A 12,266-nucleotide genomic window follows, 5' to 3' on the forward strand; every position below is an offset into this window, starting at 1 on the left:
AGGTTGGCAAAGATGAGGTCTATGCACATTTCCTTGGAGGTAGTAGGTTGTTTCCAGTCATACGAAATGCATCGTGCAGTGTATTGAGATGCCGTATACTGCTAAAGCCAGTCGTCAATGATGTCAACGTTGATGTCTCCGAGAAGTACGAAGGGGTTGTTCTTGCTTCGTTTCATAATCGCACATGATCAGGTCAATGTGCTTTTCTACATTGCCTCGGTACAGATTTGGGGCCAAATACACTGTCGTGGCGACAATTCCATCAAATAGGTTTATTGCAGTGTGTTCGCCATTGTTGGATTGGTCATCTTTGGTCTGGTAATTTACTGTATATGCTAACACCTGGACGAAGATCCATTTTTTTTTAGTCTTCGTGCATGCCAGGTTTCGGTAAAGCAAAGGACATCTGCTTTATTTAGTATGGGTGCTCGATGTCGTCTGAATGGGTATCAAAGGAGGAAGTGTTTAGCGACGTCAACGTAAACTGTGTCGTTGGGTCTTGTTGAAAGGCTCTTAGGTACCGTTGTGTCAGTGTCGGCAATATGTGTTGCTCAAGACGTTTAAACTCATCCGCCATGTTTTTGCCCGCGTTGCTATCTCTGTGGTAGAAATGAGTATTTCCCTCGGAATCGGTAAGGTAAAGGTTGTTTACAGTAATGCAACAACTGAGAGCTATGTGCAGCAACTTTCGCAGGTGATTTTTATTATACTTATAGGCAATAGACGAGTACGCCCCTCCTTGTGATTTGTGCACGGTTACTACACTCACTTGATCCAATGGAAATTGCTGTTGTCTGCCCGCAGCATCTGTCTTGTAATCTAACATTTCGCTGGCCACACGAGATTCAGTGGGGATCCACGTGGAGTCCACATCATTTCCATTTAGTTTAGCCTCGCTTGTCATTCATCATCAATCTTGAACAAGTGGTGTAGCCCTTTATCCCGAATTTCAATTTTTTTTTGCCACGGTATATAGACAAAATGGCACTCGACTACATCCAGCAGCCTGCTCGGCGCTCACTCTAAATAAATGCCCTCAATAAAAATTTCTCCCTGCGCCCCTGTCTTGAACGAAGAAGAGTGAGCTTTCCCGTTGTTGGTACATCAAATTGCAACCACGGCCGTTTCTGGAACTCGTGACCAATCCCTCGCTCGCACATTTTGATGATTCCCACCCTCTTAACTGCAAGTCCGCTTGGCATTTTTGCTGTTTTAGCGCCACTTCCCACGCTTTACGTTCGTTCTCAACCATGGCAGAATGAGAATGTTCCATGGTCGTCATCGTGTACCTCGCGTTATGATGATGCCTCAAACATAGCTCATTCACACACAGGAGGTTGGTTGGTTGACCCTTATATGCCTGGCGAAACCTACTACGGTGGATTGGCTGTGAAGCGGACGATACCTTATCTTAGAAATAAAGTTGTTTTACCAGCTGAATATGTTTAGATGGGGATGTTTTTTTTTTTTTTTTCAAGCAAAGAAGGAATAGGTAAAACATGAGTTAAAAATAGAATAAATAAAGGGAAGAAAGAAAGCCCAATAAGCTAATAGGGTTGAAAATAGAGTGAATTTAGGCCTAAGCTTAACATTCTATTTGTCTTGTTTCTCTCGGAAAATCGCATACAGCTTCGCAAACGTTCCTGTGGCTAAATACCTTTTCAGTTGCTCCGAAGGAAAGGACCACCGGAAGGGATTAGTTTAAAGCCAACATACAGAGAGGTTCTTCTAGCAGTCTTTTTAATTTTATTGGCAAATAACTTGCATGTTAAGAGGAAATGATGCAGAGATTCATTCTCGTTGCAGTGAAGGCGTAAGGGTGAATGTAACAGACCAGGCCTGTGTAAGCAAAGATTCAGTGGGTGGACTCGGCATCGTAGTCTCGATATTTCCGCCCTTCTAAATGTCTTCTGTGTATGTATGACTTTTTCAGAAATGAAATTCTGTTAAACAAGGAGCAACATCGATTCCAAGGGTACTTGAGAAAACTCAAGGGGGATGCCAAGTGAGACTTTTCAAAGCTATCGAATTTGGCGAATTTTTCAAATCATGTCAAGGCGATAAATGCTAGCATCGGCAATAAAGAAATTATGGTACAATTTTGTGAGGCCACTGCAAGTGCATTTGCATATTCTTTGACGGTTATTATACCAATTGAATGAGCCGTAAATGTCTTGGGGCAAGGGCATGAAACACTTCTAAAGAATTCGCCATATTCGGTGTAGTTAATAAAGAACAGACATACAAGCAGTCCAGTCCCAGTTGAAAAAATTTCCCCAGACCAATTGGAAGTTTTCAGATGAATCCAATTGGAACCAATTAAAAATTTCCAATTGTGTTTTGGGACACCAATCGGGCAATTCCAATGGGTCATCCCATTGCGTTTGAATGGGCTTCACCAACAAAGCTCATTTGTGACACAATATCCAAATGGATTGACCAATTAGGCTAGCAGGTCAACCCAATTTGGCCATTGGAAAGAACATAAAGTTTCAATTGGATTTATCACTTGTTTCGATGGGTCTCCGAATTAAAGGTCTCACCTGTTAATCTTATTGGAGATGCATCAAAATTAAAAAACCATGTTGTTGGATTGCACTTAGCATTATTGAAGGCTACCGTAAAATGTGTGTTTAGAAAAAGTTTATTCTATCATGGGATGCAAGATCTTAAGGAACCAGCGTCTGTACAACAAGCGCAATAACAAAAAAATGACAAAGCACAACATACATGACACATTTAAACAAAAGTGTACAAATCCGTATGGTGTCCATAGTCTATGGTACTAATAACTACATACACTACATATATACACTAATCACAATATGGACAGTGTACATGATATATGTACAGAATTTACAAGACATGGTGCTGATGTTAGAAAATATGTAGAAGAGGTATCATTAATTGTAAAAATTACATAACTTACAGCGTTAGAATGAAGTGCATATATACAAGAACTCACACCCATACGGGGCTTCCTCCCCAAGGAGTTGAAAAAATTCACCGTGAAATGAAAAATTTCTCCACATTTATATGTCAGGCTCATATCTCTAAACATAACCTTGCTCAGCATGTCAGTAATTTCAGCCTAGAAAAATGTGCCAGGTACCAAAAACCATTCGGTAATTTTTGTGGCCGACTGTAGTCAACAGATGAAATAAATGACGATCCTCGGAGACCATATTAAAATACAAGGATATTTTATTTCAGGAGTAATTGTGTAAGGTGTAATATCAAACATGTTTATACGAACTATTTTCTTGTTTTTCATTTTTGTGATGTCCAGTAGAAACCAATCAGTAAAGTCCAATTGAAATCGTTTACTAGAACGTCTGTAAGAATGACAACAACTGTTATAAATAGAGGTGATTTCCGTAATGCTAAGACAAGTAATTGCAAGTAATTGTACTTGATAATTAAAAGTAAAATCAGGCAAACGAATTGAAAAAGACCAATCCAATGCTGAAGCTGCAATTCCCACTCCTGCCTTTTCGTCACAAACTGAAGCACCAGTTGCTTTTACAAGTTCATTTTTCATTTGTCTTCGACACACTTTTCTTTCTTCTATTTTCGTTTCACTGCATAGGTATACATGCGTGGTTCGACGAATAAAATTTTTGTGGTGAGTCAGCACTCTGAATGTGTCCTTCTTTGTCTGGTTTCTCGTTTTTTTTTTTTGCGTCGTTTTCTTTCAATATTTCCTTAGTACCAGTACTGCACGAAGGTTTACTAGCAATGTTTCCAAGAGCTTTTGTACGATGATGATTCTTGGGCTCCTTAATCTATACCACTGATGGTTAGAAAAGGCCATCTGCTCCTTAATGAAGATAAACCGCGACGTCCTAGATCTGTGTGGATGCGTATATTTTAGAAAAGTGTGAACTGTTAGTATTTGGAACCCTGTAAGAAGAGAGGGCAGATGCGCTCCTTTATATAAAATATTATATGCAACAAACACAGGAGGATTGGTCAAGAGTTTGCTGACGTGCTTCTTTTTCATCGCCATCACCGCAGCCAGACAATGAAAAACGAACAAGCCTAGACCCAAATGTGTCTCGTGCCTAATACAAGTCATGGGGTAAATGTGGGCCTCGCGGGTTCCACGCCCTTAACGACTCAGTGGTTTAAACTGAAGATAGCCACAATTTGGTGGCTTCAAGCACTACGCTTCTTCGACCGCTGTCGTATATGTGGATGCCGTAGAATATATTCACACCGTCTGGCCTTTGCGATCAGATAATGCCCACATACTACTTTGTTGCGCCATTTTAGACAGGGTGCCTCAACTAATCAAAGCGGAAGAAGCTGCAATTGCTCAATATAGCTCACACCCATACTCAAAAACGACCATTCATAATTTCACTCTGCGTCGAATTTATACACCCACCCACCGTCTCCTACAATTCCTCCCAAATCCTGAACGAATAATCACCGTTTCGTGGATAACCGCGCGCGCGTTGTGACCATCACGGAATTACAGCCGTCTATAAACAAGTCGAATCACTGGCACTGAACGACCTGCCTTCATTTCACAGCGCGCGCGAATGCCTACTCACCAACCATGAAAGTACATTACTCTATCGTAGTTCCCTCGTGATCCATTCACCCACCAGCGCATAAATTGCTGCTTCACCGGGCTGGGCAAATGGTTTGGCCCCGACTCCAAACTAGCATTGATCTCCCACTTTATCAATTCCCGAATTTACCAAGGTGACGCCTTACTCGACCCTGCTCAAGCCCGCGAGCCGATTTTACTCATATTGTTGCGTGGAGACGACTAAAGCTTGGTGTACTTACAATTGTACACAAACTGTCCAAACAAGCCCAAACCTCCATTTACGCGGGCAGCGCCAGGAGCGTTGGGAAGCGACGATTCCTGGGTGCATTCATCATCAGCCGTGACCCCATCTGAAGGAAAGATACATGCGCCCTGGCGGGTGCCATTTTGCTGCGTTGCGTCTACACGCTATAGGCTGCGCGTTCTGGTGGCACCAGATCTCGTAAACAGCGTTGCCGGCAATGCCGGGAGCCTATGTCATATACGCGATGTAAAGGCCGTTTATGATCCCAATGTTTCTTGCCGATGGCAAACCGCTGTTTGCGAAGCATAGATCGACCTGCAGCATATTACAGTATCGCCCGCGAAAGTTTCTAAATTTGATGGCGTATATATACCCGCACACATTTGAACGTATGCACAAACAGAGTGTTAGACACCGCACACCCCCCCCCCCCCCCCCCAAAAAAAAAAAAGTCTGGCTATGCCTCGATGCCTCCGCAATGGCGCCCCACTAGTAAAGTTTCAAGGTGGGCTTGCTGGTACGACATATATGAATAACAATGGCAGCGCAAGGTAACAAGAACACGCAGCCACGCACATAGGGCTGGTAGTGCATGTGTCAGCAGTCCGTGAATTGCGCTCTCAGAAACACACACACACACACAAACAAAGAAAATTACAATACCTGAGCATGGGCTGAATAATGCGACAAATGAGCGATATTTATTGCGCGATATGGTTCACTTGCATGATTATGCAAGCTGAAAAAGAAATGTTGATAATTGCTAGTGCTCTCACTCGTGACGTGTCAGTTACAGCATTGTCCCATAAAATGTATACGAACCACGTTGTGGCCGGAAATAACTACTTGTTGGAAGTGTCACGTAGCGCTGTGTGTGTGCGCGTGTGTGTGTCTCCGTCTTCTTGGGTCATCTTGCGCCGCTATTCAAATGGTCCCTACAAAATCCTACTAATCCTTTTCAAGTATCACACGCACTTACGTGCGTAAACCGTAACTCTCCATGCGCAAACTGTGCTACCGCACGACGCTGCTCTGGATTACCAGCAGAGTCACATTGCGATTAACCTTGAGTGCCTCTTCCATCTGTTTTTGCATTTCAAAATAAGGCCCGTTTAGGCCGTCCAAAAATTGCCACGGCCGACGGTATTTCACGTCGTCCAGGCGGGGCATTGGGAAAAGTTTTCAACTAGCAATAGTCGCCCCTCAGTTATCACTTCATTGGGTACGACACTGCCTCTGCGCAAAGCTGATGGGCAGGTGGGTCTCTTTTCCAGGCCATCTTGCTCGCTTTTAACAATGGCAGTGGTGCACGATGAACTTCTGTTGCTCGTAACTTTTAAACCATGTGGAATGTATACATAATTTTTTTTACTTAGTTTCATGTGCTTTCCACCCAAAAGATTTTTATGCTAATTGCAAATAAAGTGAGAAGGCTGGCGAGGAACACGCTATTTTTTACCGTAGTTTGAGAATCCAGAAGTGTGAGTTGCGATAAACACCGCGGTTTTCTCATATTAACCAATGTCTTCATTTTCTTTCAGGCAACGCTTTTAGATACTTACAGGCAAAGCCTTTATTAAACATATTTAGATCGGCTCTGGGCTGTCCACTAAGCCCGCGAGGCGGCTGAGGAGCTCGGCATCTCAGTCCCCACGTGGGAGCTGCCAGCAACACAGTGATCTGTGTTTTGGAGGACCAAATAAAAGTTTATCTAATCCAATCCAGTAGCGCTATGCGCGTCCACAGCAGCCGTATGGACGCAGCCTGGCAGCTATTCGCAATGGGAGGCTGTGTCCGTACGGCTACTGCGAACGCGTAACTATATCTGTATTGTCTCATGACCGTCCGTGCCCTGGCAGGTCGCCAAGTGGTCATCGGGGCGCGCCACCAGACACTGGTCATATCGGGCAGCGTTCGTGCTTTGCTCATACTATGTTTCTCTATGTTTTGCTTGCGTAGCACCACTGTGCCCAGCATGTCCAATCACGCAAGAAATATAGTGGCCAGGTCCAGCCTCTACACAAGAGAGACGCGCGCATCGCGTTCCATTCTGACTGACCAGGTCTCAACAGGACGGTCTCCAGAAGGGGAGGTGGCTGCTTGCCGCGTGCCTCCCACGTGTCATGGCAACACCTCCTAAAATTTGGGAGGTATCGGTCAGGGTGGGCCGTAGGTATAGAAGCAGCCCCAGTCGTTGCCGGGAGTCAGACTCGGCCTTGGTTGCTGGCGTGTCACCTTGGTGTGTTGCCTGTCCAAGCAGCACACCAGCACACATGATAACTTCGTGGCCGTTAATCCACGTTTCCGTGAGACAGAGTGCGTCTGCTTTGGTTATCACAGGATTTCGATGCCTGGCGTGTGCGTTGAGGGACCGGCTGTTTAGCAGTCACCGGCAGCGGTCATCGACATTAAGGGATCGTCACCGCCCGTGTTAGTCAGGCAGAGGTTCTGAATGTTGGTGCGTCTGCTTAAGGTGTCGTAGACGAGTTTTTGTCGGTACCGTTCACCCCCTCCCCACTGCTTCGCATCCACACATTGTTCCCCGTAGGCCGTAACGTGAGATCGTATAATTTTTTTTATTATGCGAATGCGTTTCTTAGTCGGGCTATGTCATGCATCCGGCGTTATCCGCGACGGTGTCCACGCGCCGGCAGGTGTTATCTATCCGCTCTTACTCCCTCTACCATAGCAACAGCTGGGCCGTGGGATCGAATCCCGGCTGCATTTTCGGTCGAGGTGAAAATTTTGTAGACCCGTGTGATCAGATTTGGGTCACGTAAACGAACACCAGGTGGTCGAAATTTCCGGAGCCCTCCACTACGGTGTCTCTCATAATCATATGGTGGTTTTGGGACGTTAAACCCCACATATCAATCAATCGTAGCAACAACTGTGGGCGCACGCGCTTATCCTCGCCCCTAGAAACCGGAACATCTTGTGCGAGAAACAGTAGGAGAGGGTAGGTGCAGTACCTCACCGCTCCTTCGCTCACCGTTCACTCTCTCTTCTCCCTGTGCCCCTTTCCCGTCCACTCGCGCCTCTCTCTCGATCGCTCGCTGGCCGGGCGCCTCTCAAGATCATCCGGAAATGTGTGCTCGAAACGGCGCTGTGAAACGCCAACGCCGAGCCGAGAACGCTGTTTGTTCACTTCATAGTATTTTAGATGCGGAGCATCTAATACTCGAGGCTTGTAGTGCGGCGCCGTCCGCAAGCTTCCTCCTCCTTCTTCCACCATCTGTGCATCCCTTCCTCCTCTACACACCGCGCGCGCTTCACTCCTCCACCATCTGTGCACCCTTCCTCCTCTACACACCGCGTGCGCTTCTCCTCTTCACGAACATTCGCTAGCTGTATAATGTAGCGCGCATGCGCCGTCACGCTTCGAGAACATCGGCAGCTGACGCGCGCGCATGCGCCGTTGCGCTTCTTTCCCTTCTCGAATATTCGACAGCTGACAGTGCATGCGCCGTCGCGCTGTATATATACTCAAGGTCGGCGCTCGCTCGCTCAGTTGCCGCTCGTCGGTTGGTTTGTACGGCGCGTCGACGTCCAAGGTCGCGGTGAAATGAATTCCAACGAATCCACAAACACAATGATCGACGTCCCTTCGACCAGCGCCGCCCTTTCGCATACGTGTGTACGTGTTCACTCATTTAACACCCCCTCCTACAACCACGTTAACCAATTTAGCCATCGACCCAAGTAAGTCGCAATTTAACACCCCATTTCACAACCACGTTAACCAATTTAGCCATCGACCCAAGTAAGTCGCACTTTAACACCCCGTTAACCAATTATATGCTCCGCATCCTCCTCAGTGTTCCCCCGAGGGAAGCGGCGGGCAATTTTTTAACCGTGCGCCCTAGCTTCTGGAGCTGGAAACGCATACCGCGTTTCTTGCGACAGAAAAACGCCGCGTGAGGCGAACGGCGCTATTTAATGCATGGCGTAAGAAAAAAAAAAAAAGACAGATCCCACGTACAGTGGGACTCGATGATATGCGAAGCACGAATAAGAAAGCTTGATATGTCACTTTAAAAACAGCACAATGTTACCAGGTGGAGGTAAATGATGCCGTACATGACTTCCATATCATGATTATCATGCTTGGATGTGTCGTTTACCTTCGTCATGTATTCACGTCACTCGATACCAAATTTAGTAAATGTAGAGATAGCGAAACGGCCGCGAGCACACTATTAGCGTGGTATGGTTTCATGTTCTTACATGACACGCGTGTCAGGATTATCATGTTTGCATCAGTCATATATTCGTCATCCATTGACGTCACGTAACACCTTATTTGGTATACGCGGAGCTAGAAAAACGGTCGCGAGCACATTATGAAGGGCCCAATATACTTCAACGTAGCGTTGACCAACACCACCTAGACTATTCACAAGGCCCGTTCGTACCCCTCTCTCCAGACGGCATACGTCACGCTAGTTTCCCGATGTTATGACCGGCACAGCAAGGAGGTGGCTTGCAAGGGACGCTCATCGGCGTAACGGTCAAACGCTGTCCGCGTCCTGCAGGAACGCGGGAGGCGTCTGTGTGCGCCGCAGGAAATGCACATCAGCGTCGCTGGGACACACAGCAACACCACCTAGACTATTTGTCAATAGTCTAGGTGGTGTTGCGTTGACGCGAGCGCACGCTGGGCAGAGCGACGCTACGTTAACAAAACGCGAGCACTCTATGATGTAGTCTGACGCCAGGCGTGACCGACGCGACCAGCGTCCATCGGCGCGGCCCGATGGCAGTGGACGCGAAATGCGACATGCTGCATTACGTGCCGATGCGTTACCCAGACAGCACTGCGTCTCCCTCTTTTCGGGACGCATGGACGCTGGACGCACTGAAACGCGCATGCGTCAAAGCAACGAAGCGCAGCGCGCGCCTGCGAGTATATGTCAGGACCGGTACCTGGCGTGGCAACGCCGACATGACGTGACAAAATAAACGCCGGCGAGCACGCGCACCACGTCACGTCGAAATTTATTGGCACCTTGACTGTGGCATGTAGTCATGTTCTCGTATGACACGCATCTCATGATTATCATGTTTACACCAGTCGCATACCTTGTCCTCCATTGACGTCACATAATACCAAATTTGACATATGTGAAGATAGCAAAACGGCCACGAGCGCATCATGAGTGTGGCATGTGGTCATGTTGTTACATGACACGCATGTCGTGATTATCATGTTTGAATGTATCATTTACCTATGTCACCCGTTCGCATCGCGTAATACCGAGTTTAGTACATGTGAAGCTAGCGAAACGGCCGCGAGCGCATCACTAGCGTAGCATGTAGTCATGTTGTTACATGACACGCATCTTATTTTTATCATGTTTGTACCAGTATAATACCTTCGTCATATATTCACGTCATGTAATACCAAATTTGGCATATGCGAAGCTAGCGAAACAGCCGCGAGCGCATCATGAGCGTGACATGTAGTCATGTTGTTACATGACACGCATGCCATGATTTTCCTGTTAGGGTCTGTCGCTTGTGTTCGCCATGTAATCATGTCATACCATACCAGTTTTGCAACATGCCATGTGAACGAAACCACCGCAACAGCTGCAGGACCATTCATTCAATGTAAATCAATCATTTTGCGTAGTCCAATCTGTTATCTTGTGAGTATTCTCGGACAGCCTTCCACTGTCCATAAGCAGATAATTATCCCCGCTTCATTCATGAAATTGGCGCTTATCTGTTTTTTCTTCTTTTCTCGCATTCATTGTTCCGAGAATCGCACCACAGGACAGGACAGGACAAACAACTTTATTTGGTCCTGAGAGGCAAGGCAGCGGGCCAACTATGTAGGTCCCCACCCAGCCGTTGGCTAGTCCCATGTCGGAACAGAGAGGCCATGCCTCTCCGCTCGTTCACGGGCCCTCTGGACAGCCTGAAGCTGGACGTCTTGTCTGGGGTCTGTGATTGCCGTCGTCCAGTCTTCTTCTGTTTTAAAATCCTGTAACGCAGGGCACTGCCAGAGCATGTGACTCAAAGAGCAAAATTCACCACAATCTGGGCAAAGTGGATCAATATCCGGATGAAGCATGCTCAGAAAGCCCCTAGAGGGGTAAGACCCCATCTGGAGCATGCGGAGCGTGCTTGCTTGTGATCTGTGGAGCTTATGATGGGGAAAGGGAAAAGTCTGTCGCTCTCCTCTGTAATGAGATGTTATCTCGTGAAAAGTAACGAGAGGATCACTGTGGACGAGCCCTCCCGAACCCACCCGAGAGACCACCCCGTCGCGGCTTGTGAAACCTCGCGCACAGTCGTGGGCTATCTCGTTTGGGTTCAGGTGACCCGGCAGTACGTCTGGTCCCATGTGAGCGGGAAACCAGACTATGTGATGAATAACGTCTGAGGGGGGTTTGCTGTGGAGAATTCTGGCTGCCTCTGTGGCTATCAATCCCGATGCGAACGCCCTAACGGCCGCTCGGGAATCGGTGTACACCGTGGTGCGTTTCGTGTCCAGTAATGCCAGCGCTACAGCAGCCTGTTCTGCTACATCGACCAAGGAGGTCTTCACTGAAGCTGCCGAGACAAGTTCTCCCCTGTCATTGACTACTGCCACGGAAAACTCGCTGCCGCCGGCGTGGCGCGCCGCGTCCACAAATGTCTCTGTTCCGGAGAGGTTCTTTATGAAAGCCCTAGCCCTCGCCAACCTACGACCTTTATTGTGTTGGGGATGGATGTTTCGTGGAAGAGGGTCAACAATAAAGGAATTCCTTGTTTGATATTCAAGCTGCGTAGTTTCTCCCTGATTGAAGATAGGACGGAGGCCTGCCGCATCGAGCAGTTTTCTTCCTGTTTTGAAACTCGATAACCGAGTTATTTGTGCTGACCTTTGCGCTTCAATTAATTCCGAAGTGGTGTTGTGCACTCCCAACTTCATGAGTTTTTCTGTGCTAGTCGTGATTGGGACGCCGAGCACCTTTTTGACACTTTTGCGCATGAGCGTGTCCAATTTATCCCTTTCCGTTTTGGTCCAATTGAGAGCCGCCACTATGTATATGATATGGCTCATGAGGAAAGCGTGGTGGGCCCTAAGGAGGATATCCTCGCCTATGCCGCCCTTCTTGTTGGACACCCGCATAATTAATCTCAGAATGTTCTCTGTTTTTGTGGTGAGATGGGCTATAGTCTTTGCGTTGCATCCCTTAGAGTCTAATAAAAGCCCCAGAATTTTCATAGAATTGACTCTAGGAATTGTGCGACCATCCTTGGTGCAAACGCTAATGGGCACCTGATCGAGAGGGGTGAGTCCCCTAACACCTCGTCTAGCCTGTCTGTACAGCAGGAGTTCCGACTTTTCCGGCGAAAGCGCCAGTCCCGTACCTTCCAGGAAAGACTCTGTAACGTCCAGAGCCTCCTGTAGAGCTTGTTCAACCGCCGCCTCCGATCCTCCGGGACACCAGATTGTAATGTCGTCAG

General features: G+C 47.2%; 1 non-coding gene across 1 annotated transcript; it reads right to left on the bottom strand.

Annotated features, from left to right (window-relative positions):
* Positions 1 to 5,911: 5,911 nt before the first annotated feature.
* On the bottom strand, positions 5,912 to 6,053 carry LOC119173035 (U4 spliceosomal RNA). The gene has a single exon (XR_005109990.2). It is a non-coding gene; the product is annotated as a U4 spliceosomal RNA (small nuclear RNA).
* Positions 6,054 to 12,266: the final 6,213 nt, after the last annotated feature.

This window comes from Rhipicephalus microplus, chromosome 4 (genome assembly GCF_043290135.1).
Source record: "Rhipicephalus microplus isolate Deutch F79 chromosome 4, USDA_Rmic, whole genome shotgun sequence".
In the NCBI taxonomy this organism is placed as follows: domain Eukaryota; kingdom Metazoa; phylum Arthropoda; class Arachnida; order Ixodida; family Ixodidae; genus Rhipicephalus; species Rhipicephalus microplus.